This window comes from Rattus norvegicus, chromosome 13, assembly GCF_021556685.1.
Source record: "Rattus norvegicus strain SHRSP/BbbUtx chromosome 13, alternate assembly SHRSP_T2T, whole genome shotgun sequence".
NCBI lineage: Eukaryota > Metazoa > Chordata > Mammalia > Rodentia > Muridae > Rattus > Rattus norvegicus.
The window spans coordinates 38,571,102-38,589,592 of NC_141546.1; the positions used below are offsets into that span (position 1 = coordinate 38,571,102).

Genomic DNA, 18,491 nt, shown 5'->3' on the forward strand with positions numbered 1-18,491 from the left:
TGCCTCATATGTTTCAATAATGTGTCTAGCTCTTGCTACTATTTAGAATTTCTGTGCCATGAGGATGTGAAAATAGGAAAGAAAAATCCCAGTTGGAGGACTTTTATGACCTTTGCTCCAAATAATAGGCAAAAAGCATCAATTTGTGGTTAGACATTTTATTTCCAGCAATAAAATTTCATTTCTCCAAAACATAGGGCATTTACCCTCGAATGCAGTGGATCCTCTTGAACCTGTTATAGCACAAAGAGCAGATTTAGTGTTCCCCAGCACTCACGGACAGAGTCTGTGGCAGTCACTACTACAAGAAGAGGCACTTAGACCCCTTTTAAATCAATGAAAGGACAGAGGAATTCCTGAGTGGGCCACTCTAAACCCAAACAAAAATCCAAACTGCCTCTGAGTGTTGGAGTCAACGCGGACCAGAAGGTCCTTTCTCTAACTCAGAAGCTTATAGTGCTGATAAATTTCTCTCCATTGCTTTGCACTGAGACCTTTTCTCATCTTTTAATTCATTAACTGTCAGAGAAAAATAACTCACATGCTAACTGGTATCACTATCTGTGTCTTGAGATCAGAGAGATCTTGTCACCAATTCTAAATTCAAATCAAAGTTTCAAAAATCCCCAGATATTTTTATTCTTTTGGAAGCTGGTTTTTAATGTTTTTGTTCTTCTTTATATCCTATTTGACAAATATTTAACTTAATTGGTAGACAGTGTTTGACAATACATTTTACACCCAGATATCAAAGTTACCACATTCTACTGTGGCCACATTACAAAATAATTTCTCAATTATTTTAAAGATTTTTTTAAAAAATAGCATGTATTCCTTGAATAAGAAAAAGATTATAACAGCAAAAAAATGAATGAATGAATGAATGAATGAATGAATGAATGAATGAACGAACAACTGCTCTAAATGTTCTGCAGTGATAAGGTTAATTAATAAGATCTGTCCTTGGGATGGAGCAATGTGTACTCATTAAAATGTTAATGGGGGGAATATGCTGAACTGTGGAAAATGTTTATGATAGATGTCAGAAAAAAGTATAGAATAGCAAGTCATAAATGATCTCTTACTATCAACTTTGTAACCAGACCACAAAAATATCACAAAGGTGAGAAATAGTGGCTGAAAATTTTCCTTCAATTTCAAACCTTTCGTAGGAATTATTGCTTGAAGTTCTTTCTTCTCTATGACAAAGAGAATGGAACAGTTTCTCAGATTTTTATTATTTTATTTTTCTTTGATATTATATGTATTTACATTTCAAGTGTTATCCCTCCCTTTTCCCTCCTCTCCCATAACAATTTTATAAGGTCCTAATTGTTGATTCTTGATCTTATAACATAAGCCATTGGTGTTCTGTTCAGGAAATTTTCTCCTGTGCCCATGTGTTCCAGGTTCTTCCCTACTTTCTCTTCTATTAGTTTCAGTGTATCTGATTTTATGTGGAGGTTAATGATCCACTTGGACTTGTGCTTTACACAAGGAGATAAGAATGAGTTAATTTCCATTCCTCTACATGCTGACCGCCAGTTTAACCAGCACCACTTGCTGAGAATATTGTCTTTTTTCCATTGGATAGTTTTAGCTCTTTTGTCAAATATCAAGAGACTATAGGTGTGTGGGTTCATTTCTGGATCTTCAATTCTATCCCATTGATCTATCTGTCTGTCTCCGTGCCTAATACCATGCCATTTTTACCATGATTACTCTGTAATACAGCTTGTGGTCAGGGATGGTGATAACCCCAGAATTTTTTTTTTATTGTTGAGAATAGATTTCACTATCCTGGGATTTTTGCTTTTTCAAATGAGTTTGCAAATTGCTCTTTAATTTTCCAGACAGATACCAGGTACCAAAGTTAAATCAGAATCAGATAAACCATCTAAACAGTTCCATGACTCCTAAAAAAAAGAAGCAGTCATTAAAAATCCCCCAACCAAAAAAGCCCAGGCCAAATTGGTTTACTGCAGAATTCTATCAGACCTTCAAAGAAGACCTAATACTAGTACTCTTCAAACTATCCCACAAAATAGAAACAGAAGGAACTACCCAGTTCATTCTATGAAGACACAATTATGCTTATACCTAAACCACACAAAGACCCTACAAAGAAAGAGAACTTCAGACCAATTTCCCTCATGGACATCAATGCAAAAGTACTTAATAAAATTCTCGCAAAATGAATCCAAATCATTAAATTCAAATTCATCATGATTAAGTAGGCTTCACCGCAGGGATGCAAGGATGGTTCGATATATGGAAATCCATAAACATATTCAACTACATAAACAAACTGAATGAAAAAAATCACTTGGTCATCTCATTAGATGCTGAGGAAACATTTGACAAAATTCAACACCCCTCCATGGTAAAAGTCTTGGAAAGATCAGGAACTCAAGGCCCATACCTAAACATAATAAAAGCCATATACAGTAAACAAGTAGCTAACATCAAACTAAACAGAGTGAAAATTGAAGCAGTCCCACCAAAATCAGTAACTAGACAAGGATGTCCACTCTCTCCCTACTTATTCAGTATAGTACTTGAAGTCTTAGCCAGAGCAATCAGACAATGAAAGGAGGTCAAAGGGATACAAATTGGAAAGGAAGAAGTCAATATATCACTATTTGCAGATGATATGATAGTATACTTACGTGACCCCAAAAGTTTCACCAGAGAACTCCTAAGCCTGATAAACAAGTTCAGCAAAGTAACTGGATATAAAAAGAACTCAAACAAGTCAGTAGCTTTTCTCTACTCAAAGGATAAACAGGGTAAGAAAGAAATTAGGGAAATGACACCCTTCACAATATAATATATTATTTGCTGTGACTCTAACCAAGGAAGTGAAAGATCTGTATGACAAGAACTTCAAGTCTCTTAAGAAAGAAATTGAAGATCTCAGACGATGGAATGATCTCCCATGCTCATGGATTGGCAGGATTAATATAGTCAAAATGGCCATCTTGCTGAAAGCAATCTACAGATTCAAAAATCTCTGATGTTTTTATGTTGCCAAGCATCTTTATGTGCTTGGTTCCTGCCAGGTCCATTCTTTTTCTTTCTAGATCTATGTCTAGTTGAGTGAACCTTATATCTTTTATTATAACAAAAAATTTCAAAGCATAGAAATTTATGAATGGTCACTAAAACTCCCCTGATGGAAAGAGAGCAATCCAACATATCTGATATCTCAGTGTCTAATGCTTTTACTAAAACATATAAATTAGCACTTATACTATACATTGTACACTTTATTAATTATAATTTTCATATTTATTCATTTTCCATGTGTCTCTGTGTGTATGTATGTACACAAATGTGTACAGATGTTCTCAGGAGCAAGAAGAGAGTGTCAGATTCCTTGGAGTCACAGAGAGTTGTGAGCTGTTGGTTGTGTGTGTTGACAATTGACCCAGCTCTTCTTGGCAAAAGCAGTAAGCCCTAGTAACTGTGAGCCATCTCAACAGACCCACAATTATTAAATATAATTTATATTTAGTAGAAGCTCTCTAAATACTAAATGTCACAGGAAACGAATAGATCTAACTAAACCTCCAGTCTGTGATATTGCAGCTAAGAGAAAAAACATTCTAAGTTACAATCAAGCAGCTTTTCAAAGTACATCTGTTATAATGTATTCCCAGAGGGTTAAATGAATTTCAAAAACAGTAAATCATGAGCTGATCTCTGAGCAATCAAATTGTTGGTGGTAGTTTCATAGTGTATGTTTTATATGTAATGTGGGATAAAAACAAATGAGTAATCAAAGTGGTGCTGTTGAAAACAAAGATTGTCAGCATGGGGAGGGGTAAGAAATGAAGAATCACGTCAATAGGAGGAGAAGCCCTTGGTCCTGTGAATGCTTGTTTCTCCAGTGTAGCAGAATGCCAGGGCATTGAGGGAGGCGTTGGTGGGTGGGAGTGGAATCATCTTCATAGTGGCAGGGGAAGCAGGAGGGGGAATGGGAGAGGGAGAAAAGGGGATAACATTGGAAATGAAAATACATAAAATATCCAACAAAAAAGAAAAAATTCTATAGTACTAAATTGGACAGGAACCACTGGTATAAACTTATAATTTATTTTTATTTTCTTTTAAAAAATTTCTTTCTTTTGTCAAAAAAAGAATGACAACAACCTCTCAATTATTAGACTGTGTTATGAATAAATATCATTTCCAATGGGAAGAACACTGGAATCTCTTTGGGATCATGGATGAGCCTAGAATATCTTATATATCAGAAATCAAGGCTCCAATGTATTCATGAAATCACCTAAATTAGCTCTCATTGAATAAAGATAAATAATCAAGCTTATCTATGGTTAGTAAGTGTAACAACTTGAGACATCTCATTTTTTTCAAACCATTATTTCTCAGGACTATTTCTAAAAACTCAGTGATTACCTATGGACACTATAGAATATCGTCCAATTAAACTCTTATTTTTTAACTTTATCACTTGTATTTGTGGGAGAGAGAGAGAGAAAGAGAGAGAGAGAGAGAGTGTGTGTGTGTGAGAGAGAGAGGGGGGGGAGAGAAATGAGGTTGGGAAGGCATAAGTGTAACAGACTCCCAAACCTTAGTAGGGCCTTAGCACAACTAAGGAAATACCACTTAAGTTGTAAAACTCAGCATGTAGGCAACACCCCCTGCCCAAATAAAAACAAAGACCTGATCTATCAAATTCCATAGTCTGGGAAAGTCCTTAAATATGCTAACCTAGCATTTTGGCATAGTTCTGCTTCTGTACAACTGTTCTTTCTGAGGTACGTCAATTTAAGATGTGATTTTCTTTTTAATTAAACCCATCTTGAGATAGTCTTAGGGCCACATTTTTGTCCCAAACACCCAATGTAGTTGCTGACAGACCAATAAATACTTTTTATTGGCTTGAACTTAACCCAGTAGTACTCTCTGGTGGATTCCCTAGAACATTTCTGGAGGCCCCAGCAAGATCTCCAGAAACCAGAACTCAAGACTACATGGGTCTCAGAGCCCATAGGAGTGAAAAGTGTGGTGGTCCAAGGACTTCTAGAGGTTATACAATCTAAGACAATTCCATGGCCCAAGACTTCCTCTGTTCAATCACTGACTAATGTTTCAAAGAAATCTGATATGTCCACCTCAAAAGGGAACAAACTTAAGTCTTTCCTCATCTGTTGGCTCCAGAAGTAAGTCTAGTTAAGGTACTTTTTGTTTAGGACACAAAGTGGAGACTGATACAGTGTCTGGGATCTATGTAAGATATCACTAGACTCCTCTGGTCTGTTCAGGTAAAGGAATGAATGGTAGCCAGCTCTGTTTGCCTTTGCTTTGTGTCTTCCCATTTGTGTCTCTCAATTTGTTTTGTTAGTTCTGAGAGATGGAGAAACAGATGTAAAATGGGAAATGGAATGAGCTATCCCAAGATAGTAGCTAAAACTGCCCCCCAAATAGCTGATGACTTCCCACAGGCCTACAAGCTATTCCAGGCCACCTGCCTTTGCTGTGCGTGTACCCTATGACTACATGTCACAATTACAGCTGCTGGTGGGAGCTCTTCAGAAGAGAAGGTGAGCATTGGTCCCCATGGTCCAAAGGAAGTTTTTAGGTGAAAACAAATATGTCTGCTTCTCACTCAGGACATTACAGACCTTCTGTGAAATTGATTAGCCCTCTTTTCGATGCAGGTCGCCCAGTATAGTTCATGTCATCTGAAGTATGACAGAGAGACACCAGCCACCCCAAAACATTTTCCAAATAGTGTCTCTTTTTGGTGTGAGACACTTCTCTCCCAAATGTGACTCAACACTTGTGTTCTCTTGTTGAAGATCCAAAACTTGTGGATTGGCCATGTTGCCCAGAATAACACTGAATTATTATTTCAGTCCTATTTGAAGAAAATAATCTTTCCCTTCCTACTGCTGGAGTGCTCACTCAGGCTCCAACTGTTTTGTTAAACATTCTGTTTTCAACCATTGGTCTATACAATTCAAAACCCACCAATCAGAACTAACCATTCTCTGATAAGAATAGAGAAACAAGCCCCAGAGAATAATAGAAAAGCCAGCCAGGAAGGGAATCGCTGTGGGACAGTGAAGCCAGGATAGACCAGATTTCCCCTCTATCTGACCTGACTAGGACGCCAAGACTGACCAATGCAAGGAGACTCTGGGAAAATTTTTCCAGCCCTTTTTTAAAGGCTAATGATAGGTGCTAAAATATATTGTTTGTTTATTTGTTTTTTATTGCAGTTGGCCCCAGATATTATAAAATAAAACTTTAGAAGTAAGAAGAGTTTGGGAATATGAACAGGTCCCAAATGTTGATGAATATTCAAATCATTTACAATATGGAGGCAATGTAAAAGATACCCTATAGAGGGAAACCAGAGACACTAGGAATGGAAGGGAAACAAGAATAATCCACCCTACTTAAGTGATTAAAAAGGGTGTCCTTGCCAAAGCACTGGGACCCTCAAAGAGGCCTGTGGCCTATCTGTTCAAAAGGCTTAATTCTGCTTCTTCCAGTTAGGTGGCCTGTTTATAGGCAGTTGCCACCTCAATCATACTACAAAAGAAGCTGGCAAACTAACTTTGGGACAGAAAGTATCAGCACTATCCTAACCAATCAGCACTCTGTAGTTGACTCTTTGGAAGGCCTATAGAAGTTGTATATTCCAGAGAGGTGGATTTACAACTCCCAAATAATGCATTAGCAGAGCACTTTTCTGCATCAGTTCAGTTTCTAGTTCTATAAAACTCCAACCATGAGCCTAGCCAGCCTGCTGCCAGATGATAGATAATCTGAGAGAGCTTCTCCAAGCCAGCCATGAACTTAAGGTCGTCAAATGCCCCCAACCAAACTGGATGCAAAACAGAGTATAATTCCATGATGTGGCAACAGATATAGACTGGGTCATCTGGCATAGAGCCTTGTGAAGGAGGATACCCTGGAGCATAGCAGGCACTTGGAGTTCAGCTCATCTAAGCTGGCACTGACTATATGCAAGCACTAGTAGCTGCAGTGAAAGAGGGAATCAACCCTTGTCTTAGAACCCCAGACCCAGATGATCCATGAATCCAGATCCAGCTGCTACAGGACCCCAGGTCCAGATGCTTCATGACCCCACACCCAAATGTTGCCATCTCTGTGGCTGCTGCACTTTCTGCTCTGCTCCACTGGGGTGCTGATTCACCAAGAGCCTCTATTTATACTTCCTTATCTATGCTTCTCCTGAAAATGACTTACGTGGTACAACCCATCAGACCTGATATAACAGAAGCCCTACCAGGAGGAGCAGAAAAGGTCTAATACACTGGTGGGAGCAGTTTTATTGAAGATGAAATCAGGTAAACCCAGGGCACACTTTTCACCTTGGACAAGATGGTAGGGGCCCAGTCCTTCACCCCAAAAACTTCAATACAAAGAGTAAAGCTTCTGGTGTTAACCCAGGCACTTCCCAGGGAGAAGAGCAAAGCCATTACTGTTTACACAGATACACATTTTCTGTACACATTTTTCATGGTCCATGTCCATTAAGCCCTCTGTGCCGGAGGAGGAAGTAGTCCCTGACTTCAGCTAAATAAAGAAACAAAACCAATATAAAGAAACTCTGGCCATGCTAGAGGTCTATTACCAGCCAAGAAAAAGTAGTCATCATCCGTTGTAAAAGGCAACACAGCCGGAATCTTCAGAGACCTAAAGGAAAAGGACAGCAGACTTGGCTACCTTAGAGGAAAGAATCTTAGAGCCAGTGGAAGATCTCCATATGATGGTTATCCTGCCTGATTCTGAATTGCTTTAGATCCCAACCTATGCAAAAATAAACCAAGTAGACACAAAGAGAAGATGCCGAATGGTAAATGGTTGATGGTTCTTGTCAGTAAAGAGACCCTTGCTCCCTGCCATTATGAGAAGACAGATAGTTGACAAATTCTACCAGGTCACCCATCTAGGAGAAACTAAAACTGCTGAGTTACTCCAGCCAAGATGTTAGAGTAAATTTGGTTTGCCCCCTCATACTAGTATTTGACGGTGGCTTTCTCTCTTTCCTGGACAAAGTTTCCAAAACTCTGGCAAATGTCCTATTTGCTGATTGGAAACTACATTGTATACCTAGAGAGCACAAAACTCAAAACAAGAAAAATAAAAATGTTCACAAGAAGAGCAAATTGGACCAACATTTTTCTCTCCTAAGGGCCAGATATGCCCAATATTGAGATATTCATTAGGCAAAATTTATTAACCATTCACTCATCTTCTCCTTACAGACTTTGAAACAAACCCACAGGACTATTCATCAGATGGTTCAAGCAGATGCATTCTTGCTAGTGTCTGAGCTAGCCTGCAAGTTCATGTCTGGCAACCTTTAATGGATAAAGAGAATTCTGAACCAGAACCTACAGCCATATCCTGTTGTCCTAAACACTCCTACATCAGTGAAGGTCACTGGTGTTATCCTATGAATTTATCATGCCCAGCTAAAGGAGGCCACAGAAGATCTTGATAGATGGGTCTCTACCAGGTCCTCCAACCCCTAAAGATAAGACAAACATGGGCTCTCTAACTGTGGCTGTGCTATTTTGTCTGTTTTGTCCACCTGTGGGAAAGACTCAAAATCCCATTATCCAGGGATTTTAGTATAAAAATTAAAAAAGACCAGAACCAGAAAATTAGTAGAATCTCCACGTATGAACTAGCAACTGTAAATGACACTAACCTAAGCTCACCCTGGGGGACCCCCAAGAACAGATGCCGGTTTAGTGTCACCAAGATATCTACTACCTAGTTCCCCATCTTCAACTTCCTGTAGTAATACACAGCAGATTAATTCCAGGATTGGCAGTTGAATATAATTCAAGGTTCTAAAGACTCCCTGGCTTGCTTGCACTAGTATCTTAGCCAAATATACACAAATTATTTGTACTGAAGGGGAACATACTCCTCCGTGACCCTGTGCATGTTTGCTACACGCTTTCATCTACAATGGAGAAGAAGGCGGAAGCCACCTAAATCTAGATTATGGGCTTCCCCATCCCCCTTACTTTGAAAAGGGCAAAAGTCCCATACTCTGCTGCAGTCAGAGTTTCAGCTCTGGTTATGAGAGATAAAACTTTAAAAAACGAAGTACTTGAGTAGACGTAGAGCTGGACCATCAAGAAAATGCTGTTTCCCATCTGTTTCCCATTCTGTTAGATTTCTTAGCCAAGGTTGTTCTTTAAAATCAAAGAAAATTGGATTTCCTATTCATGAGAAAAGGAGGTCAATGTAAGATACCAGGAAAACCTTGTTGATTCTAGGCAATAAGTAAAGGATAATTATATATGTGTAACTATATATTTATGTATGTATGTATGTATGCATGCATGCATGTATGTATATATGTATAGCTTAAAATAACCTTCAGGGAAAACTGTCAAAAATCTTAACAACTCATACCAATCCTGGTTCTCTCTGCCTCTCTGGCTAACTAGTCTACTTAAGTCCAAACTCTCACTATAGGACACTGCTTGTTCAATATCCTACTTAGCTATATACTCATGCTGAGGAGGTGATGAAACTCTCCGGCTACAGGTAAGACTTTGATTTTACTCGGTCATAGAACCAGTGAAAAATGAAACAGACTCCAAACTTTAGCACAACCGTCTCCAGGATGGAAGTGGCATTCAAGTCTTGGAACCCGGCATGTAGGCAGCCACGCTTGTCAGAGGACTTAATCCATCACAGTCCATAGTTCTGAAAAAGTTCCTAAATGTACTAGGCCTTTTGAATTCTGTAGTTCTGCTTCTGAATAATTGAACTGGCTCACTGAGGTGTGTTAGTCTAGCATGTGGCTTCCATCCTTTAAAGGTAAGTCTGAGAAATGCTTGGGACTGGACACAGGCCCTAAGCATCCAGAGTAGTTGCTGACTATCTAATAAATGCATGTCCCATAGCCTTCTCTGATGAATACTTCACAATATACATACAGGAACATTTTCAAAGTCAGAGGACATCTTCATGTCACCTTGGGGTCTAAGGATTGAACTTAGGTTGTCAAGTTTGGGTACCAAACAACTTTATCTTCTGTGTCATCTTACCTACCCTGATTTAATGGTTTAAATGCTGATCTAAGTAAATCAAATGTATCAACCATTTATCCTCTTGTATCTCATGACAACCAAGTTGCTGATAAAGGGAGATCGCCTTTGTGTGCAAACATTTTCAGGGAAAAGAAATCAAAATAATGATACTTTACAACAACCTGAATAATAATTAGCTATGGTCACAAAATATTAGTCCAAATAATCTTTCCTTCACAAGATAAACTTAGGACTGGGGAGTTATCTCAATGGTTAAGGCATTTGCTGCACAAGCATGAAAATGTGAATTTAACTTCCCAGGCACATGTGAAAGATGTGGTAAGTGGTGTGCACATGTAATCTCAGTACTGGGGAAGTGGAGACAGACACATCCTTGATGCTCACTGACTACTTATTCTAATCAAATCAGTGAGTATACAGTTAAAGGATAATAACCTGTGTTGAAAAAAAAAAGTCTGATCATCCTGAGAAATGATCCTCTGAGAATCCTGAGAATAACCTCTGGATTCACACACATGCAAACAAATCCACATGCACCCGCCTACACACATGTCTAAATTTAATAAAACCTCTAGGCATATCCAATGACTGACAAGAGGATAACGGGATGAGAATTTCATGTGCAGGACACCTGAGAGAAACATGAAGGAAAGTTAAGAAGTAGCAAACTTGTAAGAAGCACTAGCTAGTGTCTTCTTCATTACACCCTCAGAGAAACAACTGCCAAAAAGTAAAAAGAAATAAGTAGATAAAGAATCTAAGCAATCAATTCACTATGCCATGAACCTTATTTAAACTCTAATTTATATAAATTAATCATAATTGTAGAGCAAACTTGATTCTTTAAAATATTATGTAATTATTTTCATCCCTTTAAGGTTTTATAATGGCAGATCATTGGGGATAAAAACATGGCCCAAATGTAAAATAATGCTTCCTGGACAAGAATGAGGACCTACATGCAAACCTCCAGGTCTCAAGAAAAATATTAAAGTACCTAACACAGCAGTGCTGGAGGAGGGGCAGAAACAAGAGGTCCACTGCAGTTTAGTAGCTGCTAGGCTGACAGGTTCACTGAGAGACCCCATTTCAAGGGTAAATAGCAAATCAAAGACAAAAATAAAACCAAATCATCTCTTGAGCCTGTATATTGTAGCATAAATTAAACAATATTCCTTGAAAGCAATGTGCAGAGCAAAGGAATTAAACAGAACTCTGAGGGAAACAAAAATGGTAAGAGTGAATAGTTGCTGAAGACAAATGAGATCTTTATTGTATTGTCAACTTATTTTGATGGCTTATATTTACTGTGTGTGTTATCTGCTACCTGGTGATTCTAACTCCATCTCATACTGCTGCATTATCATAAAATTTACATGTAATCCATATGTTAGCACCAAAAAGCAGAAAAAAATTAAATACTGTTGGTGGGGAGCACTTCACGAATCTAGGGTGAGATTTTAGCTGAACTGATCCTGTGCAGGTCTTCTGCAGAGAACCAGAGTTCTTGAGTGCCACAGTATGGTATGACCAGATGACAGGATTTCACTGCATTCCCCCTAATTCTCTCATTATTACTGTCTTTCCCCTTCCTCTTCTGAGAGGTTTTCTGATTCTTGGCATGAATAGAGAGCAACTCGATGAGTATAGAAGAAGAAGGAGGAGGAATAGAAGAAAAGGAGGAGGAAGAGAAAGAGGAAGAAGAAGAACAATACATAGTGTTGGAAAAGTAAAATAAGGGAACTTTGAGGCAGGAAATGATGGTAGCTATGATATGATCATATTTCATGACACAAATGAAAGAAATTCTCAAGAATAAGGAAATAATACAATAAAACTTTTAATTAAAAAAGCTCCACTGTGACAAATACCTGAAATGGATTAAAGGAGGATGCATTTATTTGGACTCATTCAAAGTTGGTCTGTCCTCATTGCTGTGGGTCTGTGGTAAGAAAGAATCCCATGATAGCAGGAGCATGGGATAGGGAAAGCTTATCGATTTGTGACAGAAAAGAAACAGAGGGAAAAGGAGAGGAAGGGAGGGAGGGAGGGAGGAGGGAGGGAAGGAAGGAGGGAGGGAGAGACAGAGACAAAGACATAGAGACAGACAGACAGGCCCAGTTACCTATTTTCTTCAACTATGTCTCATGGCCTACTCTTTCCCACATTCCAAAATTGGCATCATGTTCATGATTCTTCAAGGGATTAACCTATTAACAAAATTGACCCCTTGTGTCACAAACTGCCTGTCAACACTGCTTTTGGAACCAACACCTGGCCTTCTGACAGAAACCTATCTAAACTACATTACTGTCTTCACAAAGATTTAGTCCAAGAGTAGAACTAGGGATTTGCTTTCTTTCATTATTTCTTCCACACTCCCACATTTCTGTTGTGCACATCTATTTGTAGAGCAGCAACAAAATCATTTACAGAATTTGTCAAGCACCATCATTGCAAGTCCTTACTTTAGCTTAATTAAACCATCCACTCTAACAACCCTAGGAGTTTATTACCATCCCCGTTTGACAGGGTAGGAACCTGAAGCACATGGCTTGCATCAATGTAAAAACTAAATAATATGAAGCACACAATAAGTACTCAGTAAGTATTTGGTGAACTCAAATAGCTTGATTATTTTAATTACTATTTTGAATAACTTAGATTTCCAATGAATCTAACCAATGGTAAGGCAACCCAAAAGAATGTTTTGATTGTCACAAATTGATAAGCTTTCCCTATCCCATGCTCCTGCTATCATGGGATTCTTTCTTACCACAGACCCACAGCAATGAGGGCAGATCAACTTTGAATGAGTCCAAATAAATGCATCCTCCTTTAATCTGTTTCAGGTATTTGTCACAGTGGTGCTTTTTAATTAAAAGTTTTATTGTTTGATTTCCTTATTCTTGAGAACTACCTTCATATATATCATGGAATATGATCATATCATAGCTACCATCATTCCCTGCCTCAAAATTCCCCTAATTTACTTTACCAACATTATGTATTGTTCCTCTTTCTCTTCCTCCTCTTCTTCCTTTTATTCTCCTCCTCATCCTCCTTCTTCTATATTTGTCAAGTTGGTCTCTATTTACATTTACCAAATAAATTCATACTTTCACTTTAAAACAGTTATATTTTTGTGTTTATGTACATGTGTGCATGCATGTGTTTGCAACTGTAAGCACATGTTTGTGTGTGTCTGTGTGTCTATCTGTCTGTCTATGTGTTTGTCTGTCTGTGTGCAAACACATCCTCATGATTCCCACGTGAAGGTCAGAGGACAGTTAAGAGAACTGGTTCTTGTCTTCCATGGTATCAGTCCAGGAAAAATGTCCATGATCAATCTGGAGTTCAGGCACTTTAACCAGCTGAGCCACCTTGCCTGACCCACTTAGATGCTTCTCAGAAGAAAGCAGACATTTGCATTCTGGAACTCTTAAACTATTTGTTTCCTTCAGCATTTTAGCTGCTATGTGGCTTTCTAAATAGGATTTACAAAATAACCGTTGCTATTTTTTTCATTGGAGAAAGCATGACAATTTTACTTGCCTTGGTGTTTCTCAAAATCTCAGTTGAAAATCAGTTTATAAAAAAAAATCTTCAAATTGCAATGAACCAGAAGCATACCTTGGATGACCTCAAAATATAATTTGAACGAATACTGTGTTCTCTGGTTTGCTTATTTTATATTTAGAGTGTGTTTATCTTTTAAAATGAGCTATGGGAGCAATAGAAATAGCATCACTTTGGAGAATGTCTTACTATGCAGACAACATTCAATGTTTCTGTAAGTATGTGTTATAATATTTTGTGTCTGATAGCATGCTTACAATTATATCTTCTTTTCATTTTCTACTAACGTAAGAAATGTGTTGTTTCTGCATTGCATTTTAAGGCTCAGTGCATGTTTGCTATGTTGCTTTAAAGGTCACCATGCCATCAGCCTGGTTCATTCAAATGTGCCTTCATTGCACAATATAGGAAACATCTGGAAATAGTCCTATTCTCTATACAATGCCTTCACTCTATTATAGCTCTGCAGTAATGCATTCATTTAAAGCATGCCATCTCCCCCTACCCTAACCTTAGCTCCTTCTGCCACTTCCAATTGTCAACAATTCTTGGAATATGTACCATGTAAGCTAGACTCATTTAATTTTATATGGCAGAAAGTCAATCTAACTGCTTGGTACAGAAATAAAAGGTTAATTCATGCATGGCAGACAAATAACATCTAGTGCCCAAATCTTAACCCTTTTTTTTTCCTCTAATGCTGTCTTTCTAAAACTCTCTCAGCTTGTGGTATCCATCAGTGTGTGGAAGCCATAAGCCCTTGTTTTCAGAACTTAGACAACCATGAAAAGTAAGACCTTTCTTCTCCAACACAGTTAGGCTTCTACATATATGCTGCCCATCCTCCATATGTTAAATAGTAAAATGACTCTAAAACTTAGCTCCTTTGAGACTGAGGTCATTTCTTTGTACCCTGCACAGTACTCTGCACAGGACAGTACAACCATGTACCAACAGTGGATGAGATCATTTTGAAGAGTATTGAAACACACACATGAAAGCATGTGTGTTTTCAAGACAATGATAGATACTGTTAATTAAAGAAGGCTGCACCAATGAAATAAGAATGCCCTGTGTGTTTCCTTACATGCTTAGAGAGTAAGAGAGGGTATGCAAGTAAAATTGAGTGGCAAACTACTGAAGCTAATAGATGCTGCCCTACAATGGAAAGATGGTACAGTGGTTAAACCACTTACTATAGAATCATGAGACCCTTGGTTCAAATTCCTAGAAAGGATGTAAAATCCTGACATATAACACAAGTATATATTTTCTCCACACTTCTATGGTTATGAGTAAGAGATATAAAAATAAATCCATAGAATCCTGAATACTTTAGCCTAGTGTGCTTATGGAAAACTCAAGGGACTGTCTCCAACAAGATGTAAGGTAAGGACAAACACCAGAGATAGATGTTTGACCTCCATAGAGGTGTCGCAGCAGAAGCAGAGCCCCACTCTCACACACAAGCATATAAGAACATAAAAATTAATGAATCTTTTCGTCTCATGACTCTGGATCTGGTCATATCCAGAAAAGTATCAGAACATATCGTGATTATATGCACTAATGATCCACTGGGTGATAAAATACTCACTAGAAAGTAAGTCTTTGAAGATAAAGGTTCATTGAAACCCAATATTCACTACCTGGGATCTCTGTGAATGTGGGTAAAGTTTACAGCTCAGTTAAGAGTTTATGATTTTTCCCAGAGGGACTTATATGGACCATGTGATAGTCACATATGATGGAACAAGTAGATAGCACAATGCAAAGCACATGGCTGGAAGGGAAGGAACAATGACAAGGCTAAGTTTTAGCATTGGATTTCCTAAGGAGTAAGGACAGTGAGAGAGAAATTAGTCTGAGTCCCAGTGGTTGGTATTACATTACAACTGTCAGGGAGCAGTGACAACTGTGCACAGTTAAAGGCTTGCCCAGTACCCTCATCTGTCTGCCCATTGCAGACTACATTTTCAACCCTATTTCCATTTGTTTTATTCTTACTGAACAGTACACAGGACTATAAGACAGTGGGTAAGGTCACATTCTTCCTGTCTCTCTGGAACCCGTGGAGCTTTTTATCCATCTCCATGTCTGTCTCTACATGGCTTAGGATCTGAATAATGACTTCCAATTGAAAAATAAGATTCAGTCACCCATCCTCTCTTGGCAGTGATGTTAGATTCTTATTTGACCAATTCCTCCAGATTTGGAGAACATCCTGTGGCTACCGCCAAAGACAAATGATATACACAGACACCCAGAAAGGGAGAGAGAGAGAGAGAGAGAGAGAGAGAGAGAGAGAGAGAGAGAGAGAATCACACCCAAGTCTCGAGGTGCTGAATATTTCATCAGGTTGTGTAGATGTCCTATTATGCTAATAAATACAGATGGTTTGTAAAATAGGGCTAAAGACAGGGACATAACTCAGAAGTTTGCAATTTGCCAATTAATCGCCCTATTTCTTTCATCTAAAGCACTCTGGATATACTGTTTAAAATAAAAGCACAAGAGTAAAGAGTACTATAAAATAAATGGCTGTGCTCTGTCAATTACATAGAGAGTTTCTGGGTAATTCCTAGGGTGAGAGGTAGCAGGCACATGCAGAGATTTTTATAATACTTTATAATAGTTTTCTTTTTCACCTTAAATTGAGTATGAGACTTCACTATTTAACCTCAATTAAACCACAAGGATGTTGGTCCATTACAATTAGCTAAATTAATGTTCTGAATAGGAAAATGATGGTCTTGAACAAGCAGTAATTAAAAGGCTTTAACCACCCTCAGAAAGGCCACCCCCACTCTCTGTCTACATGACAACTATGAAGGTTTCATTTACACAGACTGATTTGCTCATGGCCACTGTATGAAAATTACACTCCCACCCCAGGTTTGTTCATTTTCCTTACTTACATTAGTTCAGGACATCCATGGGATCTCAAAATCGTTTACTAAGGCAGGTTCCAATCATGTGTTCCCAGACCTCAGAGAGAGATAATTGCTGCTCATACCCATACTGTCAATTATCTTGCTTTTCTATGTGTAAATGTTATTTAAAAGAACAATAAACCCTTTGAGGAAGTTCTGGAGAGATGACACAATCGTTACAACACATTTTCTTACTGAGACCTCAGTCTGAGCACCCATCTGGAGAAACTCCCAGCTACCTGTAACTCTAGCCTCATGGTATCTGTCGCCCTCTTCTGACTTCTGTGGGCACCTTCACTCAGACATGCATATCTCCCAACACACATACACGCACATCGTTACAAATAAAATGTATATTTAAAAATACCTTAAGGACACTGGGCTGTATCTACTATCTCTTATATTTTCAAATTTGTTAAAAATAAATACCTCTGATAATATGGCAAAAATAAAATACAGTGTGCATCCATAAATACCAGCTGGGCATTCAAGGCAGGAGTAGATATTATCTCTCTTTAAAAAAAAAACTACTTTCATTTTTTTTTAATTTTTGAAATTATAATATAAACACAATGTTTCTGCTTTATGTCCACCCCCCATCCAAACTCTTCTATACACCTTCCTTTCTGTCTTTCAAATTCACAGCCTCCTTTTAAATTGATTGTTAATATAGTCATATATGCATGTATATGCATATGCATAAATACGACCTGCTAGGTGTAATGTTACCTATATGTATGTTTTCAGGGATCACTGTTTGGTATTGGGTAATCAACTACTGTGCTCATCCTTGGGGAAGACTATTTCTACTGCTCTCAGCATTCCTTAATTGCTTGTAGTTCTGGAGCCTTGTGGGCTCTTCCCATCCACTTTGTTCTATTATAGTTGTCCTTCAGTTCACGTTTAGACAGATACAATGATGAGGCTATGAGTGTATCCTCTGCCATTACTAGGAGATACACCCTCATAGAAAACTCAGTGATCTTCTTCCTCTTACAGTCTTTCCACCCCCCACTTACAGCAATGCTGGCTGAGCCTGATATGCTGAAGTTATTTTGTATACATATCCATTGGACTAGGCTCTAAAGCCCTACATGTTGATTGGTTGTGGGATTTCTGTACTGGTCTCCATCTGTTGGAAAGAGAAAGCTCCCTGTTTATGGATGAGGATTACAGTGTCTCTGGGCATAGAGACAAATATTGGAGTGTCCTTAGGGATGATGCTGGTTTAGTAAAATGGTAGTTGTAAATTCTCCTCCTAGATTCACTAGCTCTATATAGTGGTGGGGTTTCCAGCGCCAGGCATTATTTCTTTTTTGTTTAGTGGGTCTTAAATCCAATGGCTGAGTTGTTGGTTACCACAAAGGTATATATGCCACTACTGACTCTTAGGGTTCTCATGCCATACTGGTTATTACTATGGTTCATGGACAGCATAGCAGGGCAGTACTGTTGGCTGCCTTCCTCCTTTGGAAGCTTGCAGGGCACCTTCTGGTACCATGAGAGCTAGACTTCAGATAGGAGGCTTATAGGTCAGCTCCATCTCAGAGTTCTCTGAGCCCTATTTCTGAAGTTCATGCTACCTTCAGCAAGAGCGATTTAACTTATCTCTAGGGGGTCACCAGGGGCAAGAAAAATACCCTGTATGTTTTGGGAGTCTCTTGCACAATCTTGGCCAGCAATTCAAAAGAAGCATTCTTACACCTAATGTGGGAGATTTTATTAGTTGACCTTTGGGTCTTGGCAGGACCATTGTCAGCCCACTTAAGAAAACACTGTCTATGTACATTTACACACAGACCTAAATACATTATAAGGATATTTTAAGTGAATAGTAAAGTATTATGATTCCTTATGACTTTTTCAGAAATCCTTACTCTTATTATGCCATTCTCTG

At 38.4% G+C, this 18,491-nt stretch overlaps 1 protein-coding gene across 1 annotated transcript in view; it reads right to left on the bottom strand.

The window, feature by feature from the left end:
* Dpp10 (dipeptidyl peptidase like 10) overlaps positions 1 to 18,491 on the bottom strand; it is a 1,656,730-nt gene that overhangs the window by 1,416,352 nt on the left and 221,887 nt on the right.